Below are 13,967 nucleotides of genomic sequence, written 5' to 3'. Positions count from 1 at the left end.
GAATTTTAAAAGCAGAAGACTGAAACATAATATGTTAATAAAGATGTCAATACCAATTTATACATAAACTACCCAGACTGGTGTCACAATTTCACAAACTGTCTAGGAATACTATAAATAAAGGTCCGAAAGATTTATTACAACGATGTCTCTGAAATATATAAAATAAATAGAAGAAAAGTATAGGAGGAGACGCCAAGGCCTGTGGCCGCCTGCAAGACTACCTCGGATCTCCGAATGGACTGAAGGCAGCAACCCCAAAGCTAAGGTCTGAAAGCTGCTGCACCGGGATCTACACACAGTGCAGAGTGTAGTATTAGCACAACCGACTCCATGTGATGGTAAGTGCCCAGCCTAACCTCGGCGAAGTAGTGACGAGGCTAGGACCAAACTACCAAATAAATCTGTGCAGTTAAATCATATACAGCGAAAAATAAAAGCAGGAATGTACAGTTAAGGATAGGAGGGGGAAACATGCTGCGGGGAAATATCAAATGATAACAGAAGGACAACAGGCAAATATAATGAACACCATAACTCAATTATCAACAAGAATCAGAAATCAAACGAGTGCACGGCATCACCCTTCGTGATTTTACTCCCGTCCTCACCATAAGAATCTGCACGGCATCACCCTTCGTGCTTTAACACTCTTCCTCACCATAGAAGTCAATATAATCGACACAGAATTGTACATCGTGCAGCACGGCATCACCCTTCGTGCATTACACTCTTCCTCACAAAAATCATACACGACATCACCCTTCGTTCTTTAACACTCTCTCACCAAAACAATGCACGGCATCACCCTTCGTGTTTTAACACTCTTCCTCACCCAACAACAATCACAAAGCAATAAGGGCAAGGGAATCAACAAATTTAAAATTAAATCCCGGCAAGGGAACAATAGTACAACAGTCATATCCCGGCAAGGGAAATAATAGCAACAATAGCATCCCGCCAAGGGAGACAACATTAAATAACAATCATCCCGGCAAGAGAGATAATTTCATAATCCTACAAGGGAAATAATAGCAACAATAGCATCCCGCCAAGGGAGACAACATTAAATAACAATCATCCCGGCAAGAGAGACAATTTCATAATCCTCTTTTCTTTTTCACATTTACTTCACAACTCAATTCACAATTTGAGCCAATGATATATAAGGTTCAATTACAAATTATACTTCCACAAATCACTTTAAAACTTGAGCCAACGCTCTTCAATATTCAAATACCAATATTACTTCCACAAGTCTTGCTTAACAATAGAAATCATCACATAAAGCATGAACAATACAAACGGAATCATATTAATCATAATATAAGACTCACGGGCATGCTTGACATCAACGTATAGATACTCGTCACCATGCCTATATGTCGTACTCAACAACTAGCACGTAGCAAATAGGACACGACTCATAATTCCTCAAGCTATGGTTAGACCAAACACTTATCTTGATGTCATGAATACAATTCAAGCCTCAACTACCACTTTACCTATTGATTCCACCACCAATTCGCTCGTATCTAGCCACAAGTTACTTAACTATATCAATAAATGCTTAATGAATCAATTCTAATGCATGAAAATAGATTTTCTAAAGTTTTTCCAAAAAGTCAAAAAATGCCCCCGGGCCCACATGGTCAAAACCCGAGGTTCGAACCAAAACCCGATTACCCATTCCCCCACGAACGCAAATATATAATTTGTTTTGAAATTAGACCTCAAATCCAGGTCCAAATCCCCAAAATTTAAAAAACTTAGTTTTTACCCAAAACACCAAATTTCCCCCATGAAAACCCTTGATTTTGAGTTGAAATCATGTGAAAAGATGTTAAAGATTGAAGAAAACGAGTTAGAAATAACTTACAATCGATTTGGAGAAGAACTTTTCTTTGGAAAATCGCCCAAGAGAGTTTATGTTTTGAAAGAGTTTGAAAAATGAAAGATTTTAGGCTAAGTCGTGAATTTGCAGGTCGTAGATGTCGCAATTGCGACCAGGGTTCGCAATTGAACTTGCTAACCTCGCATTTGCGAACAGGGGTTTGCATTTGCGAACCCTGAGGATTCCAGTACTCTTCGCATTTGCGATGCTGCTGTTGCATTTGCGACCAAGGCAGCCCAGGCCAAAATTCGCATTTGCGACACATTGTTCGCATTTGTGAGCTAGGCTTCGCAATTGCGAAACCTGCAAGCCTGCAACACACCAGAATTTTCTAAGTCCAAATTTCACTCTGTCGCGTATCCAAAACTCACCCGAGCCCTCGGTGCTTCAAACCAAACATGCACACTAACCCAAAAATATCATACGGACTTGCTCGTGCAATCAAATCACCAAAATAATATCAACAACTATGAATTTAGCATCAAAATCAAAGAAAATCTCAAGAACTTTCAAAGTTTCAAATTTTACAACTAAGGTTCCGAATCACGTCATATGACCTCCATTTCTTACCAAATTTTACAGGCTCGACTTAAATCATATATAAGATCTGTACTAGGCTTCAGAACCAAAAATACGAGCCCGATACCATCAAATTCCAAACATATTTCATTTCCAAAAACTCATATATATTCGAGAAAATAATTTTCTTTAAAAATTTATTTCTCGGGCTTGGGATCTCGGAATTCGATTATGAGCATACGCCTAAGTCCCATATTTTCCTACGGACCCTCCGGGACCGTCAATTTATGGGTCCGGGTCCGTTTACCCAAAATATTGACCGAAGTCAACTTAAATTTATTTTAAAAGCAAAATTTATCATTTTTCACATATTTTTACATAATGGCTTTCCGGATACGCGCTCGGATTGCGCACACAAATTGAGGTAAGAAGAAAGAGGTTTTAAGGCCTCGGAACATAGAATTTATTTCTAAAACAAGTGATGACCTTTTGGGTCATCACACAAATGCTTTCAATAAAAAAAATATTGAATTTCACATTAGTTTCAAATGATTATCCTATACAACAAAATTCCTGCCTTTTCTGTTACATAATGCCCATTTATAATTATTCTATACTAAAAAATGCTTATCTTGTTTGTATGCCCCATCCGAGTCGTTTTATAACTCTACTGAAGTTAAAATACTACTGTATCTAACTCACATAACATATTTATAATTTTCTAGTAAAATTAAAATAGTATTGTATTTATCTTATATAACATATTAATGTATCATACGAGAATAATAATAATAAGGCTAATAAGAGTATATTTTCAAAATGAACATGCAATTACAGAGAGTCCATGCATTTGTTTAGACAAAAGAAATATTGTATTTGTACGATAAAAATCCCACAAAAAAATCACAGAACCCAATTTTATTAGGGGTGTGTGTCTTTCCCCCTATTGAAACACATTTGGGTTATGTGTCAAATCACATTAAAGGAGAAATGAATTTAAAGTCGGTATAGTCCATTTAAGCTTACGTGACATTTACTTTTGAATTTTTCTCATTAAATTTTATGCCATTTCATATTTATGGTAGGGGTTTGAGCCAAAATGACTTTTAAGTGACAATATGAAAGTTTAGTTACTTTTAAGTGACAAAAAATAGTTGAGTGACTTTAGTGAAATTGAAAAATAGTTGAGTGACCATCAGCGAAATTAACCCACAATTTAATACAACCTCATTCAATTCGCCCAACCCACTTGGACCGCTCATTGACCGGTGTATTGTTTGAACTCAGCTCAACCTAGCTCATCTCAGTCCTTCTAAAGTTGAGTTTGATTTTAGCTCAAATTAATTCATTAATAATTTTTTAAAATACTTTTAAAATAATTCTTTTTGTTTGATATATTATATGACCATAATAAAAGAAAAAAAAGTCTTGATTGGTAATTAGACAATTCATAAAAAGATAATATATATTAATTAAAGTTTGGTAACAGTTAGGTGTGTTGGAATATGACCCAAATTATAGACCAACTTGACTCAGGCCAAGTAACTTTTCGGCGGTCATTGACCGGCATATTTATTGACTCAGCCTATTTTAACCCGCCCAAAATCAGTTACCCACCCATTTGACACTCCTAGTTTTATGTAATGCATTTCATGCGTGCAAAGATTTTATAAATTAAAAAAAAGACTTTTGAAACTTGTGATATAAAATAAGGAATAGATTTTTTTTTCATAATCGTGGAGCTCGAGTTAACTTGCAGCATCTCAATTACACAAGCATAAATATTTATATAGCTATAAAGTATTACTCTTTTTGAGATAAACTAACAAGAAGGAAAGGGTATCACATAAATTATAACAGAGGAAATATGTTTTTCATGCTGAATTAGAGCATCTAAGAGCTCGTTTGGCTAAGCTGCCAAAAACTGCTTATTTTGAGAAATATTTTTGCTCAAAAATATTTTTTAAAAAATTATTTTTGGAAAGTTACACTTTTTGGTTGGCCAATTCATTTGAGAAGTACTTTTGTTTATTTACGATATTTGATAAGCAAATTGCGTTTGGTCAATCTTTTAAAAAAATACTTTTGAGTATCAAATTACGAAAAATAATAGTAAATGTTTAGTTTTCCTTTTTATTTAATAAGAATATAAAACATAAAGTAAAAATATATATTTAAATTTTTAATAAATATAAGATATAGTTTACCTAAGAAATACTATTAGGTATTCGGTATTATTTATTGTTTATATGATAAAATAAATATATTAAAATATAATTATTCAATAAAAATTAAAGTTATGCTTCATTAATCCTATGTAAAAGAAGAAATCTATTTATAGTGGAGAGATTAATGGTAGGAGAAGGAGAATAAAAATATAATAGAAAAAAAAAAGGAATGGTAGAAATAAAAAAGGAAAAAGAAAAAGAAATAGTTAAAGTAGTAAAGAATAATTTAAAAATATAAATCTATAGTAAGGATACTTCTGTCTTAAAACAATTAATTTCCTGCTTCTGATTCTTGGTAGAACTTAGAATTTGTAGCTTCTTCTCAAAAGCAGAAAATTGCTTCTGATGCTGCTAAAAAAGACTTCCTCCATTTCGACCAAATACACCAAAATTTCAAATATATATATTTCTTTATAAAAAAATAATATTTTTGGCCTCCCAAAAGCTTGGCCAAACAGGCTCTAAAGCTAGACGTACCTATACAAAAGAATTTTGAACCACACCCGACTTAACGTTAAGGATGTACATAGGCCGGTTGGTTCGGGTTTCGCAATTACCAAACCGAACTAATTGTGTCGGGTATTAAATCAAAAAATCAAACTAAACCAATAAAACTCAAATTTTTCAATCTTGGATTTTAGGGTTATTTGGGTTTTTTCCGATAAAATCTTCGTAACACAAAAGATAGAACGTGTGCTTCAAATATTTCTTTAATCCTAGTAAGATACAACTATATAAGGTGTTTTTCAAGAAAATAATACAAAATATGATATGTGTCATGACATTATCCTAAAATATTCCACGATAAAGATAATAAAATCACGTAATATAAATATTAGTACTAATTAAAAGCCATAATAAAAATAAATATAATCTAAAAGTACTAAGTCATGCTAAAATAAGTAGACTAATAAGGGAAAATTAATTATATGACTAAATGCTAAAGAAAAAATAAAAATATGTTATGCATTTTATCTAAATCATATCAAAACAAAAAATAGATATTCAATACAGTGTCATTCCTAGTATTGAATTGAATGTCTTTTGCTAGCGATGTATTGGTCTAATTTTGGTTTGGACTTTTGTTAGCATTATTTGAGTTACTAATATTAATGGCTTTACAACTTATTGGAACATTCAAAAATTCTAAGTTTAGCCTTGAAATAATACCTTAAAAGATAAAATTATGAAAAAGCTTAAGAAATATTTATAAATTACATCACAACAAGTATTTATTTATGTATTAAATATATCTAAAATTTCTATATATGTAATGTCGGGTTGGTTTGATTTCGGTTTGACTTTTTATAGTTAAAAGCAAACCAAACAAATTACGGTCGGGTTTATTTTTTCAACACCAAACCAAATCAAACCGAACCATAGTCAAGTTATTGTTTTCAGTTTGATTCGGATTATCAATTTAGTACGATTTGTCGGTTTTGTTCGTACACCCCTGCTTAAGGTAAATGAATGAACATTCATAAGAAATAAAGAACAGGAAAACTGAAGGAAAATAATAGGAAGAACCAAAGTAAAGACAAAAACAGCTCAGCCGTAGAAGCCAGTCTAACCAAAGTAAAGACAAAAACAGCTCAGCCGTAGAAGCCAGTCTTTGGAAGGAGGAAAATGCATTTTTTCAAGAAATTTCTTGTAACATGTCGCAATTCGACTCTTTCGTTACCCATTTGACCAATTTGAATCAACTTAGAAAAGTTAACTTGGTTAACTCTATTAGGTTGATTTTGTTATAAATATATTATATTATGGATGTTCATTTAGTACTCCGTTGTAAATAAGCTTCCTGAAGAAGCTTATTCATATGGGACTCCACCGTAAATATGTTTATCTATTTAGTACTATATTGGAAATAAGCTTCCTGAAAAAGCTTATCACTTCGGTACCCGGTTATGGATAAACATTACCCCCAGTAGAAGTTTATCCATACCGGGTATAATAAGCTTATCTTTTCAGTACTCAGTTATGGATAAACATTACCCCCGGTAGAAGATTATCCATACCGGGTATAATAAGCTTATCTTTTCAGTACTCCGTTATGGATAAATATTACTCTCAGTAGAAGATTATCCATATCTGGTACATCAGTAATTTACACAGCAGCTTGTAGCAGCTTATACAGCAGCTTGTAGTAGCAGCTTACACAGCAGCTTATAGTAGCTTACACTGCAGCTTGTAGTAGCAGCTTACACAACAGCTTGTAGTAGCAGCTTACACAACAGCTTCCTTTCTTCTATAAATAGAAGAGATTTCAGTTCATTATATACATCAGTTTGAGTTCGAATAATATATCAGTTTCTCTCTATACTTGTCTTTACTTTACAGTCTTTGTTTTATAACACGTTATCAGCACGAAGCTCTACCATCTCGAGCAAATATTTTGAAAGTATCTGAGGTAAGAACTTTCTTTTCCTAAATAATGTCAAATCTTTCTAAACTTGAATTTGTAGCCCTGGATATATCAGGCAAAAGCTACATGTCTTGGGTGCTTGATGCTGAAATTCATCTTGATGCGATGAGTCTGGCAGACACCATCATGGATAATAATCAAGCATCGAACCAAGACCGTGCCAAAGCAATGATATTCCTACGCCATCACCTTGATGAGGGCCTGAAAATGGAATATCTCACTATTAAAGATCCAATCATATTGTGGAATAATTTGAAAGATAGATATGACCACCTGAAAATGGTCGTTCTTCCACAAGCACGTTATGATTGGACTCATCTAAGGCTACAAGATTTTAAATCTATCAGTGAGTATAATTCTGCTATGTTCAGAATTATTTCCCAATTAAAATTATGTGGTGATAATATTACTGATCATGATATGTTGGAGAAAACTTTCACCATTTTTCATGCCTCGAATATGCTCCTGCAGCAGCAATATCGAGAGATGGGATTTAAAAAGTATTCTGAACTTATCTCACATCTTCTTATAGCAGAGCAACATAATGGGTTATTAATGAAAAATCATGAAAGTCGACCTATTGGTTCTTGTCCATTCCCTGAAGTAAATGAGACGAACTTCCACCAAGCTAAACGTGGAAGAGGTCGTGGCCCCAGTCGTGGTCATGGCCGTGGTCGAGGAAGAAACCCCAATCATGGTAATAATAATGCACCAAAGAAGCCTCCTCACCACCAGCAGTGGAAAAGGAAGGAACAAAAGCATGAAGCGGTGCAAGCGCCAAATGTAGAAAATGCATGCTATAGATGTGGAGGAAAAGGGCACTGGTCACGTACTTGTCGTACGCCAAAGCACCTGGTTGAGCTTTATCAAGCCTCCCTGAAGAAGACAGAGAAAAATGCTGAAGCAAATTTTATTTCTGAAGATAATTTAGACTTCATGCATTTGGATGTAGCTGATTACTTTACACTCCCAGAAGGAGAAATACGTCATGTAATCGGTAGTGAATCTGTTGAAATGTAAATATTTTAATTTTTGTTGTTTGTAATAGATAGTATGGTTATGTAATTGTTGTACATAAATAAAAGTTATGCTTTGATAATGATGTTTACTATAATATATTTTATTTATGTTATTTTGAAGAATATGGATAACCCTCAAATTATGTTTGGATCAAAGACAAATCATGAAGATATGTGTGTTATTGATAGTGGAACAACTCATGCCATATTAAACGATCAGAAATACTTTTCTTATTTGCATAAGGAAAAAGCAAATGTTTCAACAATTTCTGGTAATATAAGTTTGATTGAAGGCTCCGAAAGTGCCATAATATTTCTGTCTAAGGGAACAAAACTTATTATAGACAATGCATTGTTCTCCTCCAAGTCCCGAAGAAACTTGTTGAGTTTTATAGATATCCGCCGAAATGGGTATCATGTAGAGACAATAGATGAAATGAACAGGGAATATCTTTGTATTACAAAGAATATTTCTGGCCATAAATACATTGTAGAAAAGTTACCAACTTTATCTTCTGGCTTATACTATTCAAAAATTAGTACAATTGAAGTACACTCTATCGTAAACCAGAAGTTTACAGATTCAAATACTTTTGTGCTTTGACATGGCCGTTTGGGCCATCCCGGATCAATAATGATGAGACGAATTACTGAAAATTCGAGTGGGCATCCATTAAAGAACTTGAAGATTCTTACAAATGACGAATTTTCTTGTGATGCTTGTTATCAAGGAAAAATGATCACTAGACCATCACCGATGAAGGTTGGTATTGAATCCCCTGCCTTTTTAGAGTGTATACATGGGGATATATGTGGACCTATTCACCCACCAAGTGGGTTGTTTAGATATTTTATGGTCCTAATAGATGCATCTTCAAGATGGTCTCATGTGTGCCTACTATCATCTCGCAACCTGGCGTTTGCAAAGCTATTAGCCCAAATAATTCGATTAAGGGCACAATTCCCAGATTATCCTATAAAGGCCATTCGCCTTGATAATGCTGGAGAATTCTCATCTCAAGCTTTTGATGATTATTGTCTATCAGTTGGGATAAAAGTTGAACATCCTGTAGCTTATGTTCATACTCAAAATGGCCTTGCAGAGTCATTTATTAAACGCCTGCAATTGATAGCAAGACCACTACTTATGAAAACAAAATTGCCCACTACTGTTTGGGGCCATGCTATCTTGCATGCAACATCACTTATCCATCTCAGACCGACACATTATAATAAATATTCTCCGTCACAATTAGTTTTTGGTCATGAACCAAATATTGCCCATCTACGAATTTTCGGATGTGCTGTATATGTGCCAGTAGCACCACCACAACGTAGTAAGATGGGACCACAGAGAAGGATAGGAATATATGTTGGGTTTGAATCACCCTCTATTATTCGCTATCTTGAACCATTGACAGGAGATTTATTTACTGCTCGATTTGCAGATTGTCGGTTTGATGAAACAAATTTCCCACAATTAGGGGGAGAGAAAAAGGAAATCAAAAGAGAAATTGTGTGGAAAGTTTCATCATTATCTCACTTTGATCCCCGTACCCCTATATGTAATCAGGAGGTCCAGAAGATCATCCATTTACAGAATATAGCAAATCAAATGCCAGACGCATTTACTGATTTGAAAAGGATAACTAAGTCACATATCCCAGCAGAGAATGTGCCTATCCGAATTGATGTCCCAGTAGGACCATCTACTAGCATGAGAGCTAGTGAACCTAAAGCACACCTGAAGCGTGGTAGGCCTTTGGGTTCTAAGGATCGAAATCCTCGAAAAAGAAAATCGACAAATGATCAAAACGATACTATGAAGGGATCTCCTGAAGAGACCCAAAATCTGATTAGTTCTGAGACTCCTGAAGAAATCAATGAACCCGAAGCTCATGTGAGTGAGGAACTTTTAATAAGTTCGAACGGTGATGGGATTAATTTAAATCGATTTGAAATAGTGGTGGATAATATTTTTGCATATAATGTTGCACTTAATATTATGCAAGATAGTGAGGATCTTGAACCTCGATCTATCGAAGAATGTCGACAAAGATCTGATTGGCCAAAATGGCAAGAGGCAATTCAATCGGAATTGAAGTCACTTGCTAAAAGAGAGGTCTTTGGACCAGTAGTCCAAACACCTGCTGGTATAAAACCAGTTGGTCATAAATGGGTTTTTGTGCGAAAAAGGGAATGATAAAAATGAAGTTGAAAGATACAAAGCTCGCCTTGTTGCACAAGGATTCTCACAACGACCTGAAGTCGATTTTGATGAAACATATTCACCTGTTATGGATGCCATAACATTTCGATATCTCATCAGTTTAGCACTACATGAAAAGCTTGAAATACATCTAATGGATGTAGTTACAACTTATCTGTACGATTCACTTGATAATGAAATTTATATGAAAATTCCTGAAGGATTTAAAATGCCTGAAGCAAAATCTCAGGAAATGTATTCAATCAGATTACAAAGATCTTTGTACGGTTTAAAGCAATCTGGGCGCATGTGGTATAATCGCCTTAGTGAATATTTGCTGAAAGAAGGTTACATAAATGATGTTATTTGTCCATGTATTTTTATAAAGAAAATGGCATCAGAATTTGTTATACTTGCTGTTTATGTTGATGACATAAATCTTGTTGGAACTCCAGAAGAGCTCCAAAAGGCAATTGAATATCTTAAGAAAGAATTTGAGATGAAAGATCTTGGAAAGACAAAACTTTGTCTTGGTCTGCAAATTGAACATTTAGCAGACGGGATCTTTATCCATCAATCTGCCTATACAGAAAGGGTCTTAAAACGCTTTTACATGGACAAAGCGCACCCATTGAGTACACCAATGGTTGTTCGATCACTTGAAGTGAATAAGGATTTGTTCCGACCTCCAGAAGAGGACGAGGAACTCCTTGGTCCCGAAGTACCCTATCTCAGTGCAATTGTTGCACTAATGTATCTTGCTAATGCTACAAGGCATGACATAGCATTTTCTGTTAATTTACTAGCAAGATATAGTTCTTCTCCTACACGGAGATATTGGAACGGGATTAAGCATATATTGCGATATTTAAAGGGAACTCTTGATATGAGTTTGTTTTATGCTAACAAAGATAGTGCAGACCTCGTTGGTTATGCAGATGCAGGTTATTTATCTGATCCCCATAAAGCTCGATCTCAAACTGGCTACGTATTTACATATGGAGGTACTATCATATCATGGCGCTCCACAAAGCAATCTATTGTTGCTACTTCTTCAAATCACGCTGAGATAATAGTTATTCATGAAGCAAGTAGGGAATGCGTATGGTTGAGATCAATAATTCATTTTATTCGAGAAAAATGTGGTTTGGAATGTGAGAAAAGACCCACAATTTTATACGAAGACAATGCTGCATGCATAGCTCAATTGAAAGGAGGATTTATAAAAGGAGATAGAACGAAGCACATTTCACCGAAATTATTCTACACACACGATCTTCAGAAAAATGGTGACATTGATGTACAACAAATCCGTTCAAGTAATAATCCAACAGATTTATTCACTAAATCTTTGCCAACTTCAACTTTTGAAAAGATGGTATACAAGATTGGAATGCAGAGACTCAAATATTTGAAACACGGTTTTCATCAGGGGGAGCAAAATACGCGACGCACTCTTTTTCCCTTACTAAGGTTTTTTCCCATGGGGTTTTCCTTATAAGGTTTTTAATGAGGCACCTAACAATGCGTATTACTAAATATGTGTACTCTTTTTCCTTCACTAGATTTTTTTTTCCCACGTGGTTTTTTCTAGTAAGGTTTTAATGAGACACATTATCTTTTAATGAACATCCAAGGGGGAGTGTTATAAATATATTATATTATGGATGTTCATTTAGTACTCCGTTGTAAATAAGCTTCCTGAAGAAGCTTATCCATATGGGACTCAACCGTAAATATGTTTATCTATTTAGTACTATATTGGAAATAAACTTCCTGAAGAAGCTTATCACTTCGGTACCCGGTTATGGATAAACATTACCCCCAGTAGAAGTTTATCCATACCGAGTATAATAAGCTTATCTTTTCAATACCCAATTATGGATAAACATTACCCCCGATAGAAGATTATCCATACCGGGTATAATAAGTTTATCTTTTCAGTACTCCGTTATGGATAAATATTGCTCTCAGTAGAAGATTATCCATATCTGGTACAGCAGCAACTTACACAGCAGCTTGTAGCGGCTTACACAGCAGCTTGTAGTAGCAGCTTACACAGCAGCTTATAGTAGCTTACACTGCAGCTTGTAGTAGCAGCTTACACAGCAGCTTGTAATAGCAGTTTACACAGCAGCTTGTAGTAGCAACTTACACAACAACTTCCTTTCTTCTATAAATAGAAGAGATTTCAGTTCATTATGTACATCAATTTGAGTTCGAATAATATATCAGTTTCTCTCTATACTTGTCTTTACTTTACAGTCTTTGTTTTATAACAGATTTTGACTTTTTACTTCATTTTCTCGAATCAAATATAAGAAATTCATAAAATAAAAAACTCACTAGATATAATTTTAGAAACATCCTGTAAGCATACAAAATTTATTGGATTTAAATTCAATAAAATAATTTAGACTAAATATTAAATATGTTAGTCCAACTAAATATGACGGGCTAATATAATTGGATTAATTATATAAGTTCAATGCATATGAGTTAAATAAATGAGTCCAAATCCATTGGGCTAGCCCATTTAATTGGGCTAAAGTAATGAGCACACTTCATTAAGCCCAATATGTCATCTTCCTAGAGGCCCAGTTTGGCGCCACGTGTCAAATGACATGGCGCGCCAAGTCAAACGGAAGAGCCAATGGGATCATGCCGCGTGTCAAAATGACAAGGCATGCCAAGTCACGCTAAAAGGCCAATGAAATCGCGCCACGTGTGCAAGTGACATGTTCTGGCCAATCAAATGCGGTCATGTCACAATTTAATTTGATTGGTCGGAAAGAGTTTGTTCTTATCACAACTCCTCCCTTCCACAACTATAAATAAGGGTCTTCATAACTCAGAAAAGACACCAGAAGTTATAACAAGAAGCAAGAAAGAGCTCGTGGATCAAACGCTGCAAATTCCTCCACAAGTTTCAGGCTTCAAGTTCAAGTTCAAGAAATCAAGTGCAAGTTCAAGAACGAAGAACAAATTAAGGTCAAGTTCAAGCAATCAAGCTCAAGAACAAGATCATCGTTCAAGACAACAAATACATATTCAAGATCAAGCTCAAAGGCCCTTGAATTTATTTACTATTGAAAAGTAGAATCAGAGGATTCATAGAGATTGTATACTCAAATATTCGAAATAAAATACTACGATTGTTGCGATATTTTCGGTCTTGATTTTATTTTTTGGACACAAATTTATTGTCTACACAACCCTCTAGGTTTTGCTTCTACACTAATTGCTAGCTTCAGTAAATAATGATTACTTTTCTTTATTTGTTGCTTTCATTCTCACTTCATTCCTTAATTTTTATTGTTATTTTGACATGTGTCATGGAACCTCCTTTTTTATTCGTTGCTTTCAATCTCACCCCATTCATTTGTCTTTTCAATATTTATTTTTCTGTGGTTGGTGAAATGATATTTCTTGCTGATGAGTACCTTATGGTTTATGCAATTGAATGTGTTCGATTCCTTTTGTGCTAATCCTTTCCTCTCTTTTTTCCCTGTGGTTCCTTGAGTAAGTTGTATCATTTTGTATATAATATACAGTGATCTTCTATAACAACATCCTTATATAACAATACCTCACTATAAAAACTAAGTTTTTTTGTAACCAAATTTCATGTTCTGTTATAGTATATGTTTTCTATAACAATAATTCGCTATAA

The sequence above is a fragment of the Nicotiana tabacum genome, chromosome 7 (assembly GCF_000715075.1).
Source record: "Nicotiana tabacum cultivar K326 chromosome 7, ASM71507v2, whole genome shotgun sequence".
Lineage (NCBI taxonomy): Eukaryota > Viridiplantae > Streptophyta > Magnoliopsida > Solanales > Solanaceae > Nicotiana > Nicotiana tabacum.
The sequence above is the reverse complement of the archived record's forward strand: the minus strand, read 5'-3'. Positions refer to the sequence as shown.